Source organism: Lactuca virosa, chromosome 3 (genome assembly GCF_052849685.1).
Source record: "Lactuca virosa cultivar CGN04683 chromosome 3, Lactuca_virosa_CGN04683_v6, whole genome shotgun sequence".
NCBI classification, from domain to species: Eukaryota; Viridiplantae; Streptophyta; class Magnoliopsida; order Asterales; family Asteraceae; genus Lactuca; species Lactuca virosa.
This window is the reverse complement of record NC_136428.1, coordinates 321,226,918-321,250,893: the sequence shown is the minus strand read 5'-3', so window position 1 is coordinate 321,250,893 and position 23,976 is coordinate 321,226,918.

The window sequence follows — 23,976 nt, the reverse complement described above, 5'->3', positions numbered from 1 at the left end:
GCTTTTTACAAAAATATAGTTTTCTAACGAAAAGGGGTACACTCTACCTATTTCACTATTTTGTGGGTTACAACCCAAAAATATGAAGCTTGATCTTACATTTTGAAACTAAACAAGATGATTACAATGTATTTATGTAAATGATTATATAAATGTTCTTAACAAACAAACAAGATAAACTATAATTGGTAAATTTGAGGAGTCACAAAAACCACATTATCATTTCAGAAGAAGCATATAATTATTTAAAGGCATAATTACTTACAGAGGAAAAAGGGATTTCTAGTTCATCACATGTAAACTCGTTGAATCCATTATTTGTGAGACCCGTCTTCATGTACTTATCTAAGTACCAACAAAAGTCCTGAATTATAACCAGAGTCTTTTGGAGGGAGAACGAGACAATTATGTATAGATCTATACGGGATTGACAACCCCACACCTAAACTGTTAGCTACAGTTAGACCGGCAGGTCTGGGGTGACAAATGTCGTTAACTTTTCGACACCTGAAGAACGTCGCAGCAGGCATATCAGTCACAGTATGGTTATAAGAACTCACATGGGGAAACAACGACACATTTGGTTTACGGGGTTAACAAACATTCAAGTAGTTTTATATAAAGATAAACCTTCATAACAACATTTTTCAATACAGCATTATGTACATTTTTTGTCTTGGGATTAAGACTTACAATACATTTCAAAGGAAAATGTTGGATTTTCTGAAAGTATACATTATCATTTTTACACGAGACAGTTACAAATCCTTTTCATACAAAATTCTTATGAACTCACCAACTTAATTGTTGACACTTTTCAAAATCACTTGTATTCTCAGGAAATCAGTAAACATGTAAGCACAAGAGCTTTGGTGGATGAGACGTCGTCGCATCTCGTGATTTACTTTTTTCATACACATTTGATATTACGTAAACAATGTTTTGAACACAATGTAGACTTATTAAATATCCACTGCAATGGTTGTGATGCTCTGATTGCTATTATTCAAGTGTTATGATACTATACATGAAGTCATCCGCCCCCAGACGTTTCCGCTGTTCTGGTTTGGGGGTGGGACAGATTGGTATCAGAGCATTGTTTATAGTGAACTATGTATATCAAACCATGTAAGATATACAACTATAAATACAATGGGACTATAACACTCTGACTAAAAGTATACTTTTTAAAATATAAGTATTTTTATAAGAGTGTACATGCATGCATACATACTAGAAGCAGTGTCATAATAAGAACTATATAAAAGTATTTAGAGGAGTTAAACACTATGGTTAAGCCTAGACAGTTATGTAATCATATATGGGATAAATATAGCCTGATCAACTATATTTATACGAGATATGACCAACATGTGTTTAGGAATGGTCATGGTGGGCAAAAAATCTAAAACTTACCAAGAACCTCTAGAATCAAACATAAAGATTGAAATACTATAGGAGTATTTTAGAATACTGCAGAATCATACATATTAGCCTTACATGACTTTCTCATATCTCCATTCTCGCACAGAATTCATGGCAGGATTTCACATGCCCGGAGACCCCTATTTCCTAACCAGGGAAATGGTGGGTGGATCGAAGAGGATCCCGAAGAGGATCCTGGGGAGCTAATGGAAGAGGAACCAGAAGAAGAACCCGAAGAGGATCCAAAAGAGGATCCAAAGGTGGAGGAAGAAGAGGACTCGAACGCAGAGTCCGAAGTTATAAATCCTCCTTACCTCGCCCGAGTCCCCGCACATCGCATGGGCTACCAGGGACCCACGCCCCGCTGGGCAGAGGACCTGGAGAGGTGGAGCCGGCAACAACATCAGGGTTCTCCATACGGAATGCAGTGAGGTTTCTATAACCTCAGCCATGGAGGACCGGCAGACAGGGCCCTCCCTGTCATGGTACAACGGATCACAAACCTCGGAGATCAGACCAGAGCCTCGGCAAATCGGATCATGGAACTGGGGGTTGCTACTAAATCTACTGACGCACGCACTCGACTACTGGAGAGGGATTACCCCCGGACATGCCATCTCATTGACAGTCTCTATGAGGACCTTACCACCACTCAAGCAGAAGTGAGAGAGTATCAGGAGAGGCACAAGGCTCTCGAGGAGAGGATGATTGCAGCTAAGCGTCGGATAGCAGAATTGCAAGGCGCCTCGACTTCATCCTCTAGCCCACAGGAGACTACTCGTCGTGAGTAGGGCATGTACTGCTCATTTCTTGTTTTTATTTACGAGTAGGCGTTGGTGCTACTCTCTCACATAGACCTTCTTAAAGGTCAAATTTTCAAAAACTATGTACTAGTACTATAAATTTAATGAAATGGGTATGCATTTTTATTTCATTAGATGTTGTCATTTGTTATGGAATTGTTTACTGGTTATAGTAAATTTTCATTTGTAAATTGCTTGAAAATTTCATTGGATGTTTTCATTTGTTATACAAAACAAAGCATTCCAATTCGGTAATGCCGATTCATAACTCTTCTCCAAAAACTTATCGTCATTCCACCTTTTATCTTTATGGCAGAAGTATGCCACCAAGGAAGTCAAACAGGCGCAAGAACAACACACCAGCAGCCCCACTACCACCAACACCTCCCCAAATGGACTCTGCCTTGTTCCAGAATGCGGTAACAGCCGTTGTGACTACCGTCGTGGCCCAAATCAGCAGTAACAACAACGGAAATGGCAATGGCAGCGAGAACGGGACTGGCAGTTCCAATCATGATGACAACCAGGGGCACCAACGGGTGTGCTCCTACAAAGAGTTCATGAACTGCAAGCCCCAAACCTACCATGGTGACAGTGGAGTAGTTACTCTAACAAGATAGTTTGAAAAGACTGAGTCCATCTTTGAAATTTGCACATGCCCTGACAAGTTCAAGGTCAAAATATACCGCATGTATATTTGTGGATTCAACCTTGACGTGGTGGAACAACCACGTTAAAACTTCGGCTCTAGCCGTTGCCAACGCAATGAGTTGGGAGGACCTGAAAACTATGATGCTCGAGGAGTAGTGTCCAAGGAGCGAGATGCAGAAGCTTGAACAAGAATTGTGGGAATACTCCATGAAGGGTTCCGACATTGACACCTACACTTCCCGATTTAACGAACTGGCAACTCTGTTCCTGGGAATGATCACTCCAGAGGCCAAGAAAGTTGAATGTTACATTTGGGGGCTATCCCCTCAAATCCAGGGAATGGTCATATCTTCCACCCGAGCACCCTCGACAGCGCCAAGCGATTGGCTCAAACTCTTGTCGACCAAGGAGTTCGTCAAGGCATTATAACCCCCACGCCCGAAAAGCCAAAGAGGGATGACCACAAGAGGAAGTTTTGGAACAAAAAGAAAAGACAACCCGCACAATATTCGACCAAGATACAACAAACGGTGACCGTCCATGCCATCACCGCCCCTACACCAGCCAAGTGATACGCTGGAACCCTCCTAAAATGTGACAAGTGCAACCTCCATCACAACGGAGCCTGTCGGGAGATGCACTGCAACAATTGCAACAAGAAGGGGCATACCACCCTTTTCTGTAGGACACCCACCCAACAAAACACCCAGGCCGCTAATGATGGTGTGATCCGCACATGTTACGGTTACGGCGAGACAGGGCATTTCAAGAGGGAGTGCCCGAAGGCACAGAACAGAAGTGGCGGAGGCATGGGAAGGGTTCTAACAATGGGATATGAGGAGGCCATGAAGGATCCCACCGTGGTTACTGGTACGTTCCTCCTAAACAACACATATGCATGCATGCTATTTAATAGTGGCGCGGAGAAAAGCTTCGTGAGACACCAGTTTAAACACTTACTCAAACAGAAACCCCAAACACTAAATGGAATATTCACGGTAGAAATGGCCAATGGAAAGACAGAAAGAACTAAAGATATATCCGTAGGATGCACACTAACTCTAAAAAATCATTCCTTCCGAATCAACCTTCTGTCGGTCACAATAAGTAGTTTTCACGTTATCATAGGCATGGATTGGTTAAGTCCTCACCATGTCGATATCCTGTGTTACGAAAAGGTTGTTCGTCTTAACCTACCAAATAGCAAAACCCTCATCATTTATGGAGACAAACCCGGCGCGAACCTAAAAATCATATCCTGCATCAAGGCCCAAAAATATCTTTGCAAAGAATACCACGCCTTTTTAGCTCATGTTGTTGATAAGAAACAAGAAGTGCAAGACATCAAGGATATTCCCGAGGTCTGCAACTTTCCCGATGTACTCCCAGAACACCTTTCGGGAATCCCGCCTGTACGCCAAGTCGAATTCAGAATAGACTTAATTCATGGAGCCACCCCCGTAGCCAAATTGTGACAACCCAAAAAAATTTGTCTTGTCCAACCAATCAAACGAGAGTCAGACTCGTTTCTACTATCATTTAGCATTGTTTAGGGTCTGTTTGAGTGTTCTTAGCCTAGTACATTCAATTTTTGGGTTTAGGGATGAGTTAACTTAGGTTCTTCAAATTGCATTCGAGCCAAACACTCCATCAAAAGGAGTGTACGGCCGCACACATGGGTGTACGGCCGTACACTCAAGGTGGCGGTGAACCCATGCCCTTATGTAGGGTATTCCTTCATTATTCTTCATTTCTTAAACTTTCAACTCAAGAACACCCAAATTCTCTCTCAAGTATCATCATCTTGATCTTCAAAAATGTAAGTGATTCTTCCATCTATTAGGATTTATCCATCTTGATCAAGTATCACCCTTTGATTTCACCCCTGAAAATCATCTTTTTAGGTAGATCTTCAAGATCATCATCTTTCACCAAGAACACATACTAGTTCTTGGTGGCCGTGAACTCTCTTCAAGCTTCCAAATCATAAGTATCCTTTCCATATACTTAGTATACATTAGAAACTCTTGATTAACACCCTAGAAACAACCATTTTGCATGAACAACAAGATTGTACGGCTGTACACCCTTGCATGGCCGTACACACCTTAAGACCCTCCAAAATGAGAACTTTGTTCATCTTCTTGTTGTACATTGGACACACTAGTTTCCCCATGGATCAAACACCCCTATTTGCATGTTTTCCATGAATGTACGGCCGTACACTCCATGACCGTACACCCCTTGGCTGTACTGTCCCTTGTATGGTTGTAAACCCCCTTTAGTCAATCACATGTGATTGTAACACTTAGTTCAAGTGTTTCCTAGTCCCTAAGGGAGTTTCCTTGCATGTTAGTTGTTTAAAACACTAATTACATGCCTATATATGCCATTATATGTCATTTAGGACTCGTTTGCGTCTCGGGAATTCATTCGTGGAACTTCTCATCCTTACACGAATCTGCAATTGAATCACCCAAATAAGGTGAGTTCATACCCCTACAATCAATCGTTTAAATGATTTTAAATGCTTTTAAAGGGGGGAATACAAGTTGAACACAATGATAATTGTGTAAATATTATTTGTGATAACCATCATATTTCAAAAGATTTCTTATACTTTATAAGTGATCAAAACCATTTCAAAAACTCTTTTTAAGTTATGTTACTTTATTGTTTATAAAACACCGTTTTTAAAGTACAATCATAACTTAGTAGATAAATGAGTCTTTTATTCAAGTCAGTAATAGTTCAAACAAACATACTAGTAAACTATAGTTGGTATAGTTTAGGGGTTCAGTTCACACTACAACTAGTACAGGGAGGAACATACAATAACAAGAACAGAAGGAACATACATAACAAGAACAAGATAACAATAATGTGAAACCACTATTTCACGGCTTACCAATATACTTGCTAGGTCGCGTTTTGTAACCAGAGTCTCCTGGAGGGAGAGCATGAGTTTGTGTATAGATCTATACGGGATTGACACCCCACACCTTGCTGCTAGCTACAGTGGGACTTACAAGTCTACGGGTGATAAATATCACATCAGTTCGGCGCCATTAGGTCGTCGTGTTAATCACGTGTCATATCATTATGGTTATAATCACATCACATTTTGACCTTAATTAACAAACTGGTTTTAAGGTAGTAAGTGCTTTAGTAATTACTTGGGAAAACTTACATCATTACAAAAGACAAACAGTACAGTCGAGTCTTAGTACATCCATACAGAAAGGGGACTATAATGCTAACTTTATGATTCCTTAGTTTATACATCAGGAATATGTATTAATCGGGTCCGACAAATAGTAGGATGTGTGCTTTCCGCTTCATTTCTTGTTCCTTGTTTGGTTGTGGGCTTAGAGAAGATGCACCCAGTCTACTATCTATTCGATCTTAGCTCTATATATATATATATATATATATATATATATATATTCCGTATACACCAAGTAATCATAAGGGGTACCAGGTATAGGTCAGGTCATAACATACAAATTCAGTACATCGTTTTCTAGTACAAAAACATACTTTTCAGATAGAACATATAGTATACTAAACTAGAAACTTATCAGTAGAAGGGTTTAATCCATTTTATTAAACCAGTATAACTTAAAGGACCTTTGGTTGTTAATTCTATAATACCTTAGTTTATACATCACGTTTATATATAATTAATATTCGATAGGCAGTTGGATGTGTGCTTTCCGCCTTACTTCCTGTTCCTTTTTTGGTTGTGGGCTTAGGGCAGATTCACACAATTAACTATCCGTTCGATATTAGATTCTATATAGCTAGTATAAACTAAGTGATTATAGAAGAAACTACTGTTGTTACTATTTTTACTAAAGGAAATAAGGGTTTTTCTTAAAGAATGTTTTCATCAAATAAAGGAACTATTACAGTTAACTCCATAAGTACCAAATGAATACGCCATGGTTGTATACAATGAAGATCTAACAAACAATGGGGTATGTGCTTTCCGCCTCATTTCCTATTCCTTGTTTGGTTGTGGGCTTAGGGCAGATTCACACAACCGATTTTCTGTTTGATCTAGATTGTATATAACTTGTATCCATTTAGTACTCATAGAAGGAATTGTAGATTCATTTTTACTTATCTTTATCACATCATAAGATATAGGATTTTCTAAAGGAACAGGCGAACTTTATTAAAAAAGAACTTACAACACGCTTTACATCACTAAAATACTTATGAACTCACCAACTTAAATGCTGATCTACTCTTTCAAAATAACTTGTATTCTCAGGAAACTAGTAGTCAGGTACGCGCGCTGGGATTCAGAAGACGAAGTGTAGTAGCGTCATGTCTTGTTTTGTTATTTACTTTTGGATTCTAACTTTTGTGAATCACTACTTTGTAAACACTTTAATATTAATACAATGGTCGTTTGTTACTATGATTACTATGATATAGGTGTTGTGATACTAAACATGACGTCCTCCGCCCCCGAACGTTTTTGTCGTTCCGGTTTGGGGGTGTCACAGATTGGTATCAGAGCATTGTTTATAGTGAACTAAGTATATCAACCTATTAAAGATATACAACTATAAATGCAATGGGGCCGAAGTGCTCTGAATAATATTATATTTTAGAAGAATATAACAATACCTTATAAAAGTATACATACTTGCTTATACATATATACATACTAGAACAAGTATCACAAGAAGAACAGAACAGAAGTATTTAAAGGTTGAACACTGCGGTCAAACCTGGACAGTTATGTAATCATATCTGGGATCAATATAGCCTGATTAAATACTTTTAATTTGAAATGTGACCGACATGTGTTTGGGAGTGATGTGGTGTTGTAACAGTCTTAAAACTTACCTAACACTATTCAAGGGATTTCTAGATCAGAACCAAAAGTTAAAATACCATGGGAGTATTTTATGATACTACAAGACAACAACAAGTTTAAAACATACCAAGTACATTACATTAAAATACTCTAGGAGTATTTTAGGCACTATAAATAACTTACGTGAGAACTTAAAAGACCCTTCTGGTAGGTCTATGATTCTGGAGTGTATACTTCCAAGGTTCTATATAATTGAGATTTTATAGACTTAGAATTTGTGATCTATGCTTCACTACCTGTTCCTTGTTTAGTTGTGTTTATGGAGTAGGATCACTTATTCGAAGGTCTATTTAATCTTAAATTATATACAACTTGTATACATTGCGTAATTATAGGAGGACCCAGTAAAGATCACCCCATAATGTTACCCTTAACCTCATAGATTCTTTAGACACTTCTGTTCTCGTACGACAAACCCTGATAAATGTAACCACTCCATCCTAGCAGTCAACAGAGGAGTTAAGGAGAGACAAAAAGAGATTTCCAAGAAGTAACCAGTCGGAGAAACTAAAATGTCTTATGCGTCACACTAATAAATAATTACCATATTTGACTTCGTGAGCTAGTGGTTACACTACTCACACTATGTGTTGAAATCATTTCTTTTCATGCAGCCAGTATCAGTTTTTCAATTCACATGAAATTCATTCGAGGATAGCCACTTCTAATTCATAAAGTTTATTTTATATAGACTCCCTTTATGAATTGTTTCCAGATACCTATGAAAGTCAAAACCAGATACGTTCAGAACTAGGATAACTTAGTCTTTCAGCTTTTGGCTTATATCCACCGCTATAGACTTATTTCCATCTTGTATGTGTCTTCTTTTTAGCAAGATGCCTCCACGTCGATCAGCGAGACGCACTACTCCGATAACTCCAACTCAAACTCCACTACCTCCTCCATAATTCGATCCGGCTACTCTCCAAGCAGCGATATCAGCCGCAATAGCAACTGCTCTAATGTACATCAGCGAAAGTGGTACCAACGAAACTAGTAGCGGTACCCACTTAACAAACCCCGGAGTTACCCATGGACACCCACAGGAGTGTTCGTACAAGGACTTCATGAACTGCAAACCCAAATCCTTTAATGGAAATGGTGGAGTCATTGCTCTGATGCGATGGTTCGAGAAAACAGATTCGGTCTTCGCAATCTGTCTGTGCCCAGAAGGGAGCAAAGTGAAGTTTGCTGCCTGCACCTTCTCCGACAGAGCCCTAACATGGTGGAATAGCCATGTTAAGTCACTGACCCTATCAGTGGCTAACTCAATAGGTTGGGAGAACCTAAAAGAGTTAATGTTGGAAGAATACTGCCCAAGAGGCGAAGTTCAAAAGCTGGAACAAGAGCTATGGGAGCATACAATGATCGGCTCAGACATAGTGACCTACACTGACAGGTTTAGCGACCTGGCAGCATTATGCCCTGAGATGGTTACCCCAGAAAATAAGAAGATAGAAAGGTACATCTGGGGTTTATCTACCCCGATTCAAGGAGATGTGTTGTCTTCTAAACCAACTACATTTGATAGCGCCAAATGCCTGGCCTAGCGACTCATTGACCATGGAGTTTGCCATGGCGTTGTGGTCCCTGTTCCCAAGCCATCTAAGGGAGGGGACTATAAACGAAAGTCGGGGAAAAAGAGGAAAGAGCTAACAACACAGGAAACCCCGCAGGAGCAACAAATAGGTACTATATACGCCGCCACAACACCTGCTATTCCAGCACCTGCCAGTCAATATGTTGGAACTCTCCCGAAGTGTGGAAAGTGTAACTACCACCACACCGGAGTATGTCGGGAAATGCAATGCTTGAATTGCCACAGGAAGGGGCACACTACCCGGTTCTGTAGGGCACCGGCACAACCGATCTCCCAAGTCCCCGGAGTTGAAGTAAACCAGGCCTGCTATTGATGTGGTGAGACAGGGCATTACAAGAGGGACTGCCCGATAGCGAAGAACTCAGGAGCGGATGGACAGATTCTGATGATCACCGCAGGAGAAACTACCTCGGAGTCCCCAGCGACCAGCGGTACGTCTTCGAATTGAGAATTGCTTTAAAATAATTAATTTATATTTATATAAGATTAAAACTTGGGGAAAACATTTAAAAGAAATTATAATAACTCACTAATCTGATCAAGTCACAACATTCATAAGAGAACTAAAGATCCGTTCAGGGAAGCTATGATGGCTTAGTATGTACATCAGGGTTGTGCATAGCTAAGATTTTGCAGACTTAGAGTGAGTGATTCCGCCTTAATTCTTGTTCCTTGTTTGGTTGTGGATTTAGGGCAGAGCCACTCAGTCAACCGTCTTATTCATCTTAATTATACATAACTTGTATATGCCAAGCGATCATACAGGTACCGAGGAGGATCATAATATAGAGTATCAACACTAGTTATCAAAACACTGCACTATTAGTAGTCGCTCATCGCTGTACGATTGGTGGCAGTGGTAATATCAAGGGGAAGACAAAAAGCACTAGAACATTTACACAGAGTACATTGTCGAACACACTCGGGATACACCGTCTAATAACAAACGTTTCTTTCAAATCGGCCTAACATTTGTTTCTGTAAAGAGTCTGTTGTCATCATTCGTTATGGATTGGCGTGGTCCTCACCATACTAAGTTCATATGTTTCCATCGCCTTGACCGTCAAAATTCACGAAACCCTCGTCATTAGTAACGACAGCCCGACCTAGACATCCAAATCGTCTACCTCGTATTTTATACCCCGAAGTACTCATACGAAGAGTACCTTGCCCTTCGAAACCTTTCCGTTGTATATTCAACAAACCTTCCCGAACTACCACTCGTCCAGCAGATCAAGTTCAATCACAGAGGCTAAGGACGAATACAGCCCACCTATCACTAATAAGTGTATACGCGATAGTGGTATATAATTATGTTTATGCAGATTTAGTATGTGTGTTTCTGTCCTATCTCCTGTTCCTTATTTGGTTGTGGACCTGGGGCAGAGTCGCACATCTGACCGTCTTACTAATATTAATTATATACGACTTGTATACACGAGGTAATGATAGATGGACCAGGTATGAATCCTATCATGGACATTAGGGCAAAGTTACCCAGGTCTGAGATTGAGTATTCTACAAATCAGAGGAGCACAACCCAGGAGTACAGCTAAGAAAGCTAATTTCGGGACGAAATTCCATCTAACAGGGGGATGATGTGACAACCTAAAAATTTTTGTCTTGTCCAACCAATCAAACGAGAGTCAGACTCGTTTCTGCTATCATTTAGCATTGTTTAGGGTCTGTTCGAGTGTTCGTAGCCTAGTACATTCAAGTTTTGGGTTTAGGGGTGACTTAACTTAGGTTCTTCAAGTTGCATTCGAGCCAAACACTCCATCAAGAGGAGTGTACGGCCGCACACATGGGTGTACGGCCGTACACTCAAGGTGGCCGTGAACCCATGCCCTTATGTAGGGTATTCCTTCATTATTCTTCATTTCTTAAACTTTCAACTCAAGAACACCCAAATTCTCTCTCAAGTATCATCAAGTATCATCATCTTGATCTTCAAAAATGTAAGTGATTCTTCCATCTATTAGTTGTTATCCTTCTTGATCTAGTATCACCCTTTGATTTCATCCCTGAAAATCATCTTTTTGGGTAGATCTTCAAGATCATCATCTTTCACCAAGAACACACACTAGTTCTTGGTGGCCGTGAACTCTCTTCAAGCTTCCAAATGATAAGTATCCTTTCCATATACTTAGTATACATTAGAAACTTTTGATTAACACCCTAGAAACAACCATTTTGCATGAACAACAAGAGTGTACGGCTGTACACCCTTGCATGGCCGTACACACCTCAAGACCCTCCAAAATGAGAACTTTGTTCATCTTCTTGTTGTACATTGGACACACTAGTTTCCCCATGGATCAAACACCCCTTTTTGCATGTTTTCCATGAATGTACGGCCGTACACTCCATGACCATACACCCCTTGGCCGTACAGTCCCTTGTATGGCCGTAAACCCCCTTTAGTCAATCACATGTGATTGTAACACTTAGTTCAAGCGTTTCCTAGTCCCTAAGGGTGTTTCCTTGCATGTTAGTTGTTTAAAACACTAATTACATGCCTATATATGCCATTATATGTCATTTAGGACTCGTTTGTGTCTCGGGAATTCATTCGTGGAACTTCTCATCCTTACACGAATCTGCAATCGAATCACCCAAATAAGGTGAGTTCATACCCCTACAATCAATCGTTTAAATGATTTTAAATGCTTTTAAAGGGGGGAATACAAGTTGAACACAATGATAATTGTGTAAATATTATTTGTGATAACCATCATATTTCAAAAGATTTCTTATACTTTATAAGTGATCAAAACCATTTCAAAAACTCTTTTTAAGTTATGTTACTTTATTGTTTATAAAACACCGTTTTTAAAGTACAATCATAACTTAGTAGATAAATGAGTCTTTTATTCAAGTCAGTAATAGTTCAAACAAACATACTAGTAAACTATAGTTGGTATAGTTTAGGGGTTCAGTTCACACTACAACTAGTATAGGGAGGAACATACAATAACAAGAAGAGAAGGAACATACATAACAAGAACAAGATAACAATAATGTGAAACCACTATTTCACGGCTTACCAATATACTTGCTAGGTCGCGTTTTGTAACCAGAGTCTCCTGGAGGGAGAGCATGAGTTTGTGTATAGATCTATACGGGATTGACACCCCACACCTTGCTGCTAGCTACAGTGGGACTTACAAGTCTACGGGTGATAAATATCACATCAGTTCGGCGCCATTAGGTCGTCGTGTTAATCACGTGTCATATCATTATGGTTATAATCACATCACATTTTGACCTTAATTAACCAACTGGTTTTAAGGTAGTAACTGCTTTAGTAATTACTTGGGAAAACTTACATCATTACAAAAGACAAACAGTACAGTCGAGTCTTAGTACATCCATACAGAAAGGGGACTATAATGCTAACTTTATGATTCCTTAGTTTATACATCAGGAATATGTATTAATCGGGTCCGACAAATAGTAGGATGTGTGCTTTCCGCTTCATTTCTTGTTCCTTGTTTGGTTGTGGGCTTAGAGAAGATGCACCCAGTCTACTATCTATTCGATCTTAGCTCTATATATATATATATATATATATATATATATATATATATATATATATATATATATATATATTCCGTATACACCAAGTAATCATAAGGGGTACCAGGTATAGGTCAGGTCATAACATACAAATTCAGTACATCGTTTTCTAGTACAAAAACATACTTTTCAGATAGAACATATAGTATACTAAACTAGAAACTTATCAGTAGAAGGGTTTAATCCATTTTATTAAACCAGTATAACTTAAAGGACCTTTGGTGGTTAATTCTATAATACCTTAGTTTATACATCACGTTTATATATAATTAATATTCGATAGGCAGTTGGATGTGTGCTTTCCGCCTTACTTCCTGTTCCTTTTTTGGTTGTGGGCTTAGGGCAGATTCACACAATTAACTATCCGTTCGATATTAGATTCTATATAGCTAGTATAAACTAAGTGATTATAGAAGAAACTACTGTTGTTACTATTTTTACTAAAGGAAATAAGGGTTTTTCTTAAAGAATGTTTTCATCAAATAAAGGAACTATTACAGTTAACTCCATAAGTACCAAATGAATACGCCATGGTTGTATACAATGAAGATCTAACAAACAATGGGGTATGTGCTTTCCGCCTCATTTCCTATTCCTTGTTTGGTTGTGGGCTTAGGGCAGATTCACACAACCGATTTTCTGTTTGATCTAGATTGTATATAACTTGTATCCATTTAGTACTCATAGAAGGAATTGTAGATTCATTTTTACTTATCTTTATCACATCATAAGATATAGGATTTTCTAAAGGAACAGGCGAACTTTATTAAAAAAGAACTTACAACACGCTTTACATCACTAAAATACTTATGAACTCACCAACTTAAATGCTGATCTACTCTTTCAAAATAACTTGTATTCTCAGGAAACTAGTAGTCAGGTACGCGCGCTGGGATTCAGAAGACGAAGTGTAGTAGCGTCATGTCTTGTTTTGTTATTTACTTTTGGATTCTAACTTTTGTGAATCACTACTTTGTAAACACTTTAATATTAATACAATGGTCGTTTGTTACTATGATTACTATGATATAGGTGTTGTGATACTAAACATGACGTCCTCCGCCCCCGAACGTTTTTGTCGTTCCGGTTTGGGGGTGTCACAGATTGGTATCAGAGCATTGTTTATAGTGAACTAAGTATATCAACCTATTAAAGATATACAACTATAAATGCAATGGGGCCGAAGTGCTCTGAATAATATTATATTTTAGAAGAATATAACAATACCTTATAAAAGTATACATACTTGCTTATACATATATACATACTAGAACAAGTATCACAAGAAGAACAGAACAGAAGTATTTAAAGGTTGAACACTGCGGTCAAACCTGGACAGTTATGTAATCATATCTGGGATCAATATAGCCTGATTAAATACTTTTAATTTGAAATGTGACCGACATGTGTTTGGGAGTGATGTGGTGTTGTAACAGTCTTAAAACTTACCTAACACTATTCAAGGGATTTCTAGATCAGAACCAAAAGTTAAAATACCATGGGAGTATTTTATGATACTACAAGACAACAACAAGTTTAAAACATACCAAGTACATTACATTAAAATACTCTAGGAGTATTTTAGGCACTATAAATAACTTACGTGAGAACTTAAAAGACCCTTCTGGTAGGTCTATGATTCTGGAGTGTATACTTCCAAGGATCTATATAATTGAGATTTTATAGACTTAGAGTTTGTGATCTATGCTTCACTACCTGTTCCTTGTTTAGTTGTGTTTATGGAGTAGGATCACTTATTCGAAGGTCTATTTAATCTTAAATTATATACAACTTGTATACATTGCGTAATTATAGGAGGACCCAGTAAAGATCACCCCATAATGTTACCCTTAACCTCATAGATTCTTTAGACACTTCTGTTCTCGTACGACAAACCCTGATAAATGTAACCACTCCATCCTAGCAGTCAACAGAGGAGTTAAGGAGAGACAAAAAGAGATTTCCAAGAAGTAACCAGTCGGAGAAACTAAAATGTCTTATGCGTCACACTAATAAATAATTACCATATTTGACTTCGTGAGCTAGTGGTTACACTACTCACACTATGTGTTGAAATCATTTCTTTTCATGCAGCCAGTATCAGTTTTTCAATTCACATGAAATTCATTCGAGGATAGCCACTTCTAATTCATAAAGTTTATTTTATATAGACTCCCTTTATGAATTGTTTCCAGATACCTATGAAAGTCAAAACCAGATACGTTCAGAACTAGGATAACTTAGTCTTTCAGCTTTTGGCTTATATCCACCGCTATAGACTTATTTCCATCTTGTATGTGTCTTCTTTTTAGCAAGATGCCTCCACGTCGATCAGCGAGACGCACTACTCCGATAACTCCAACTCAAACTCCACTACATCCTCCACAATTCGATCCGGCTACTCTCCAAGCAGCGATATCAGCCGTAATAGCAACTGCTCTAATGTACATCAGCAAAAGTGGTACCAACGAAACTAGTAGCGGTACCCACTTAACAAACCCCGGAGTTACCCATGGACACCCACAGGAGTGTTCGTACAAGGACTTCATGAACTGCAAACCCAAATCCTTTAATGGAAATGGTGGAGTCATTGCTCTGATGCGATGGTTCGAGAAAACAGATTCGGTCTTCGCAATCTGTATGTGCCCAGAAGGGAGCAAAGTGAAGTTTGCTGCCTGCACCTTCTCCGACAGAGCCCTAACATGGTGGAATAGCCATGTTAAGTCACTGACCCTATCAGTGGCTAACTCAATAGGTTGGGAGAACCTAAAAGAGTTAATGTTGGAAGAATACTGCCCAAGAGGCGAAGTTCAAAAGCTGGAACAAGAGCTATGGGAGCATACAATGATCGGCTCAGACATAGTGACCTACACTGACAGGTTTAGCGACCTGGCAGCATTATGCCCTGAGATGGTTACCCCAGAAAATAAGAAGATAGAAAGGTACATCTGGGGTTTATCTACCCCGATTCAAGGAGATGTGTTGTCTTCTAAACCAACTACATTTGATAGCGCCAAATGCCTGGCCTAGCGACTCATTGACCATGGAGCTTGCCATGGCGTTGTGGTCCCTGTTCCCAAGCCATCTAAGGGAGGGGACTATAAACGAAAGTCGGGGAAAAAGAGGAAAGAGCTAACAACACAGGAAACCCCGCAGGAGCAACAAATGGGTACTATATACGCCGCCACAACACCTGCTATTCCAGCACCTGCCAGTCAATATGTTGGAACTCTCCCGAAGTGTGGAAAGTGTAACTACCACCACACCGGAGTATGTCGGGAAATGCAATGCTTGAATTGCCACAGGAAGGGGCACACTACCCGGTTCTGTAGGGCACCGGCACAACCGATCTCCCAAGTCCCCGGAGTTGAAGTAAACCAGGCCTGCTATTGATGTGGTGAGACAGGGCATTACAAGAGGGACTGCCCGATAGCGAAGAACTCAGGAGCGGATGGACAGATTCTGATGATCACCGCAGGAGAAACTACCTCGGAGTCCCCAGCGACCAGCGGTACGTCTTCGAATTGAGAATTGCTTTAAAATAATTAATTTATATTTATATAAGATTAAAACTTGGGGAAAACATTTAAAAGAAATTATAATAACTCACTAATCTGATCAAGTCACAACATTCATAAGAGAACTAAAGATCCGTTCAGGGAAGCTATGATGGTTTAGTATGTACATCAGGGTTGTGCATAGCTAAGATTTTGCAGACTTAGAGTGAGTGATTCCGCCTTAATTCTTGTTCCTTGTTTGGTTGTGGATTTAGGGCAGATCCACTCAGTCAACCGTCTTATTCATCTTAATTATACATAACTTGTATATGCCAAGCGATCATACAGGTACCGAGGAGGATCATAATATAGAGTATCAACACTAGTTATTAAAACACTGCACTATTAGTAGTCGCTCATCGCTGTATGATTGGTGGCAGTGGTAATATCAAGGGGAAGACAGAAAGCACTAGAACATTTACACAGAGTACATTGTCGAACACACTCGGGATACACCGTCTAATAACAAACGTTTCTTTCAAATCGGCCTAACATTTGTTTCTGTAAAGAGTCTGTTGTCATCATTCGTTATGGATTGGCGTGGTCCTCACCATACTAAGTTCATATGTTTCCATCGCCTTGACCGTCAAAATTCACGAAACCCTCGTCATTAGTAACGACAGCCCGACCTAGACATCCGAATCGTCTACCTCGTATTCTATACCCCGAAGTACTCATACGAAGAGTACCTTGCCCTTCGAAACCTTTCCGTTGTATATTCAGCAAACCTTCCCGAACTACCACTCGTCCAGCAGATCAAGTTCAATCACAGAGGCTAAGGACGAATACAGCCCACCTATCACTAATAAGTGTATACGTGAGAGTGGTATATAATTATGTTTATGCAGATTTAGTATGTGTGTTTCTGTCCTATCTCCTGTTCCTTATTTGGTTGTGGACCTGGGGCAGAGTCGCACATCTGACCGTCTTACTAATATTAATTATATACGACTTGTATACACGAGGTAATGATAGATGGACCAGGTATGAATCCTATCATGGACATTAGGGCAAAGTTACCCAGGTCTGAGATTGAGTATTCTGCAAATCAGAGGAGCACAACCCAGGAGTACAGCTAAGAAAGCTAATTTCGGGACGAAATTCCATCTAACAGGGGGATGATGTGACAACCTAAAATTTTTTGTCTTGTCCAACCAATCAAACAAGAGTCAGACTCGTTTCTGCTATCATTTAGCATTGTTTAGGGTCTGTTCGAGTGTTCGTAGCCTAGTACATTCAAGTTTTGGGTTTAGGGGTGACTTAACTTAGGTTCTTCAAGTTGCATTCGAGCCAAACACTCCATCAAGAGGAGTGTACGGCCGCACACATGGGTGTACGGCCGTACACTCAAGGTGGCCGTGAACCCATGCCCTTATGTAGGGTATTCCTTCATTATTCTTCATTTCTTAAACTTTCAACTCAAGAACACCCAAATTCTCTCTCAAGTATCATCAAGTATCATCATCTTGATCTTCAAAAATGTAAGTGATTCTTCCATCTATTAGTTGTTATCCTTCTTGATCTAGTATCACCCTTTGATTTCATCCCTGAAAATCATCTTTTTGGGTAGATCTTCAAGATCATCATCTTTCCCCAAGAACACACACTAGTTCTTGGTGGCCGTGAACTCTCTTCAAGCTTCCAAATCATAAGTATCCTTTCCATATACTTAGTATACATTAGAAACTTTTGATTAACACCCTAGAAACAACCATTTTGCATGAACAACAAGAGTGCACGGCTGTACACCCTTGCATGGCCGTACACACCTCAAGACCATCCAAAATGAGAACTTTGTTCATCTTCTTGTTGTACATTGGACACACTAGTTTCCCCATGGATCAAACACCCCTTTTTGCATGTTTTCCATGAATGTACGGCCGTACACTCCATGACCGTACACCCCTTGGCCGTACAGTCCCTTGTATGGCCGTAAACCCCTTTAGTCAATCACATGTGATTGTAACACTTAGTTCAAGTGTTTCCTAGTCCCTAAGGGTGTTTCCTTGCATGTTAGTTGTTTAAAACACTAATTACATGCCTATATATGCCATTATATGTCATTTAGGACTTGTTTGTGTCTCGGGAATTCATTCGTGGAACTTCTCATCCTTACACGAATCTGCAATTGAATCACCCAAATAAGGTGAGTTCATACCCCTACAATCAATCTTTTAAATGATTTTAAATGCTTTTAAAGGGGGGAATACAATTTGAACACAATGATAATTGTGTAAAAATTATTTGTGATAACCATCGTATTTCAAAAGATTTCTTATACTTTATAAGTGATCAAAACCATTTCAAAAACTCTTTTTAAGTTATGTTACATTATTGTTTATAAAACACCATTTTTAAAGTACAATCATAACTTAGTAGATAAATGAGTATTTTATTCAAGTCAGTAATAGTTCAAACAAACATACTAGTAAACTATAATTGGTATAGTTTCGGGGTTCAGTTCACACTACAACTAGTACAGGGAGGAACATACAATAACAAGAACAGAAGGAACATACATAACAAGAACAAGATAACAATAATGTGAAACCACTATTTCACGGCTTAGCAATATACTTGCTAGGTCGCGTTTTGTAACCAGAGTCTCCTGGAGGGAGAGCATGAGTTTGTGTATAGATCTATACGGGATTGACACCCCACACCTGGATGCTAGCTACAGTGGGACTTAGAAGTCTACGGGTGACAAATATCACATCAGTTCGGCGTCATTAGGTCGTCGTGTTAATCACGTGTCATATCAGTATGGTTATAATCACATCACATTTTAACCTTAATTAACAAACTGGTTTTAAGGTAGTAAGTGATTCAGTAATTACTTGGGAAAACTTACATCATTACAAAAGACAAACAGTACAGTCGAGTCTTAGTACATCCATACAGAAAGGGGCCTATAATGCTAACTTTATGATTCCTTAGTTTATACATCAAGGATATATATTAATCGGGTCCGATAGATAGTAGGATCTGTGCTTTCCACTTCATTTCCTATTCCTTGTTTGGTTGTGGGCTTAGAGCAGATGCACCCAGTCTACTATCTATTCGATCTTAGCTATATATATATATATTCCGTATACACCAAGTAATGATAAGGGGTACCAGGTATAGGTCAGGTCATAACATACAAATTCAGTACATCGTTTTCTAGTACAAAAACATACTTTTCAGATAGAACATATAGTAGACTAAACTAGAAACTTATCAGTAGAAGGGTTTAATCCATTTTATTAAACCAGTATAACTTAAAGGACCTTTGGCGGTTAATTCTATAATACCTTAGTTTATACATCAGGGTTATATATAATTAATATTCGATATGCAGTTGGATGTGTGCTTTCCGCCTTACTTCCTGTTCCTTTTTTGGTTGTGGGCTTTGGGCAGATTCACACAATTAACTATTCGTTCGATATTAGATTCTATATAGCTAGTATAAACTAAGTGATTATAGAAGAAACTACTGTTGTTACTATTTTTACAAAAGGAAATAAGGGTTTTTCTTAAAGAATGTTTTCATCAAATAAAGGAACTATTACAGTTAACTCCGTAAGTACCAAATGAATACGCCAGGGTTGTATACAATGAAGATCTAACAAACAATGGGGTGTGTGCTTTCCGCCTCATTTCTTGTTCCTTGTTTGGTTGTGGGCTTAGGGCAGATTCACACAACCGATTGTCTGTTTGATCAAGATTGTATATAAATTGTATCCATTTAGTACTCATAGAAGGAATTGTAGAGTCATTTTTACTTATCTTTCATCACATCAGAAGATATAGGATTTTATGAAGGAACAGGCGAACTTTTCTAAAAAGAACTTACAACACGCTTTACATCACTAAAATACTTATGAACTCACCAACTTAAATGCTTATATACTCTTTCAAAATAACTTGTATTCTCTGGAAACTAGTAGTCAGGTACGCGCGCTAGGATTCAGAAGACGAAGGGTAGTAGCTTCATGTCTTGTTTTGTTATTTACTTTTGGATTCTAACTTTTGTGAATCACTACTTTGTAAACACTTTAATATTAATACAATGGTTGTTTGTTACTATGATTACTATGATACAGGTGTTGTGATACAAAACATGACGTCCTCCGCCCCCGAACGTTTCCGCCATTCCGGTTTGGGGGTGTGACACAAATCCCCATACCGCTTAGCACCGGCTGAGATGTAGGAACTGTCCAGCCAACTGAACAAACTGTTGAGCAAAGGATTCATCCAACCGAGCTTCTCACCTTGGGGAGCACCGGTCTTGTTCGTGAAAAAGAAGGACAAATCTTTTTTGCATGTGCATAGACTACCGAGAACTGAACAAGCTCACTATCACGAATCATTATCCCCTACCTCGAATCGACGACTTATTCGATCAACTGCAAGGCTCAAGCTACTTCTCAAATATTGATGTAAGGTCGGGGTACCATCAACTGCGGATTCAGGAGGAAGATATTCCAAAGACGGCATTCAGAACTCACTACAGTCACTATGAGTTTGTAGTGATGCCCTTCGGTCTAAATAATGCGCCAGCAGTATTCATGGACCTGATGAACCGTGTATGGCGACCTTACTTGGATAAATTCGTGATAGTATTCATCGACGACATACTAATTTATTCATGAAGTAAGGAGGAACATAGTCAGCATCTACTGTAGGTCTTGGAGACGTTAAGGGTAGAAAAGCTTTACGGTGCGAGTTCTGGTTTCAAAAAGTAGACTTCTTGGGGCACATAGTCAGCGAGAAAGGGATACACGTGGACCCTTCCAAAGTCAAAGCGATTGAAAATTGGGCAACACCAAGAACACCGACAGAGATCCGCCAGTTTTTGGGTCTTGCTGGCTACTACCGAAGATTCATACAAAACTTCTCAAAGATCGAAAAGCCGCTCACTAACTTGACGCGGAAGGGAGTAACTTTCAGCTGGGGGAATAAACAAGAAACTGCCTTCCAAACGCTTAAGCAAGCTCTATGCAGTGCTCCAGTCTTGTCTCTCCCAGAAGGGACCGAAGACTTTGTGGCCTACTGTGATGCATCCAAGCAGGGCCTAGGGTGTGTGCTCATGCAACGAAGAAAGGTCATCGCCTATGCCTCAAGGCAACTCAAGACTCATGAGGTCAATTACACCATGCACGACCTTGAACTAGGAGCAGTGGTGTTTTCCCAGAATATCTGGAGGCACTACCTATACGGAACCAATTGCACCATCTTCATAGATCATAAGAGTCTTCAACACATTCTCAATCAAAACGAGCTCAACATGAGACAGCGACGATGGATTGAACTGTTAAATGACTATGAATGTGAAATTCGTTATCATCTGGGCAAGGTCAACGTAGTAGTAGACGCCCTAAGTCGGAAAGAATACTCAGGCTACCGAGTAAAATCATTGACCATGACCATCCATTCACACCTGTCCACACAAATCAAGGAGGCGCAGTTAGAAGCCTTGAAACCTGAGAACGTCGCAGGTGAGGCCCTACGTGGAATGGATAAAAACCTTGAGGTCAAGGATGACGGAGCTTATAATTTCATGGATCGAATCTGGACCCAGAAATTTGGCGAGTACAGAGACGTTGTCATGAACGAGGCTCGTAAGACAAAATACTACGTTCATCCCGGTTCAGAGAAGATGTATCTAGACCTCTAGAAACCTTATTTGTGGCCAAACATGAAAGCAGAGATCGCTACCTATGTGGGAAAGTGCCTGACTTGTGCCAAGGTCAAGGTAGAATATCAAAAGCCCTCAGGTTTGCTTCAGCAACCGGAGATACCTGAGTAGAAGTGGGAGCGGATACCCATGGACTTCATAACTAAGTTTCCCAAGACAGCGGGTGGACTTGACACCATCTGGGTAATCATCGACAGGTTAACCAAATCCGCACACTTCCTACCAATAAAGGAGACCGACAAAATGGAGAAGTTCACAAGGATGTACATTAAAGAAATCGTGCGACTACATGGTGCTGGAAGTCGCTACAAGAGTCCTTGGGAACCAAACTCGATATGACTACAGCATATCACCCACAAACAGACGGTCAAAGTGAAAGGACCATACAGACACTAGAAGACATGTTAAGAGCTTGTGTGATAGACTTTGGTAAAGCCTGGGATACCCATTTATCGCTCATCGAGTTATCATACAATAACAGCTATCACACTAGCATCAAGGTCGTGCCATTCGAATCCATCAACGGACGCAAGTGCAGATCCCATCTGTGATGGGCTGAAGGATCTAGGAAGATGCCTTATGTGCCTGCTATATGTGCTTATTGAATTACATGCTAGAACTGATTAGTCAGTAATATGATGATCTGATTAGGATATGCTTGGTTTGGGTTACTCAATGCGCGAATGAGGCTTGCTTTGTGCTTTTAGGAGTTCTAGGTATCTTTAATTAACTAGTAAACGAATACGGTAAGTTACATATTACGAGGACTAAATAATTACAGAAGGTTAGGTCTAGCCCTATTTCGCAGCTCTTGTCTGAGTCCAACCGTTGTAGGGTAGGACCTCTCATTCGAAGGATTATGTGGTCTTAGTGATATGTTATGGTATTCGCGAGCTAGTTAGGGAGAGATAGCAGGGGCTTCTGTGACAACTGGAAAATTTTGGATCAAGCAAGGTCTAAGGTGTATCTACATATAATGTAAAACCACAATGTAACCTTGTTGTAATAAAACTTTGAAAGCCAAAAGGGCATTATTTGTATAAGTATATATGTATGTATATATGCATACTTTGAAAATCATGTTTGTAGTAAACACTTAAAGGTCAAGCAAAGCCAAATCGTTGTGACATAAATCATGAATTTAAACCATTGTTTTAAAGTTTTTGGCTTAGTACCCCACCCACCCTAGAACACCCTTAAACCGAAATCACCCATCCTAGAACACCCCTAAACCGAAAACATCAACCTAGAACACTTCTAGGCCGAAAACACCCAAGATCCAAACCACTAGGACCGAAAACACTCATTTGTGGGGGGATTAGGACCGAAATCACAAAGGGTGCAAGGTGATTTCGGTCATACCTTGGCCGAAATCACCACTTTAATCCATTTTCAAATGTGATTTCAGTTTAGAGATGGAAACGGTTAAGGATTTGACTTTGTGATAGCATATTTCACCCTTTTCCTATGCAAAGTATTACCCAACAGTATCCCATGTAATACCCAACAGACCACAATGCAAATGTCACTCATTTCCTTCCTTATCTTGTACGAGATCACCACATAATCCTCCCACCCATTTCATTTCCCTTTCCTGTTAACTCCATATTCTCTCAAAGAACAAGTTCAAGCTCTTCCAGATAAATTCCTCCAAGATTATTCTTAGTATTTTGGTAAGATTCTCTTGATTATCTAGTGTTTTCATACCCTTTCATGTTAGCTTCATATTATTTACACATATTATTATGTGTTAAAATCTTTAGGATAAGATCAATTCCAAGGAAGTT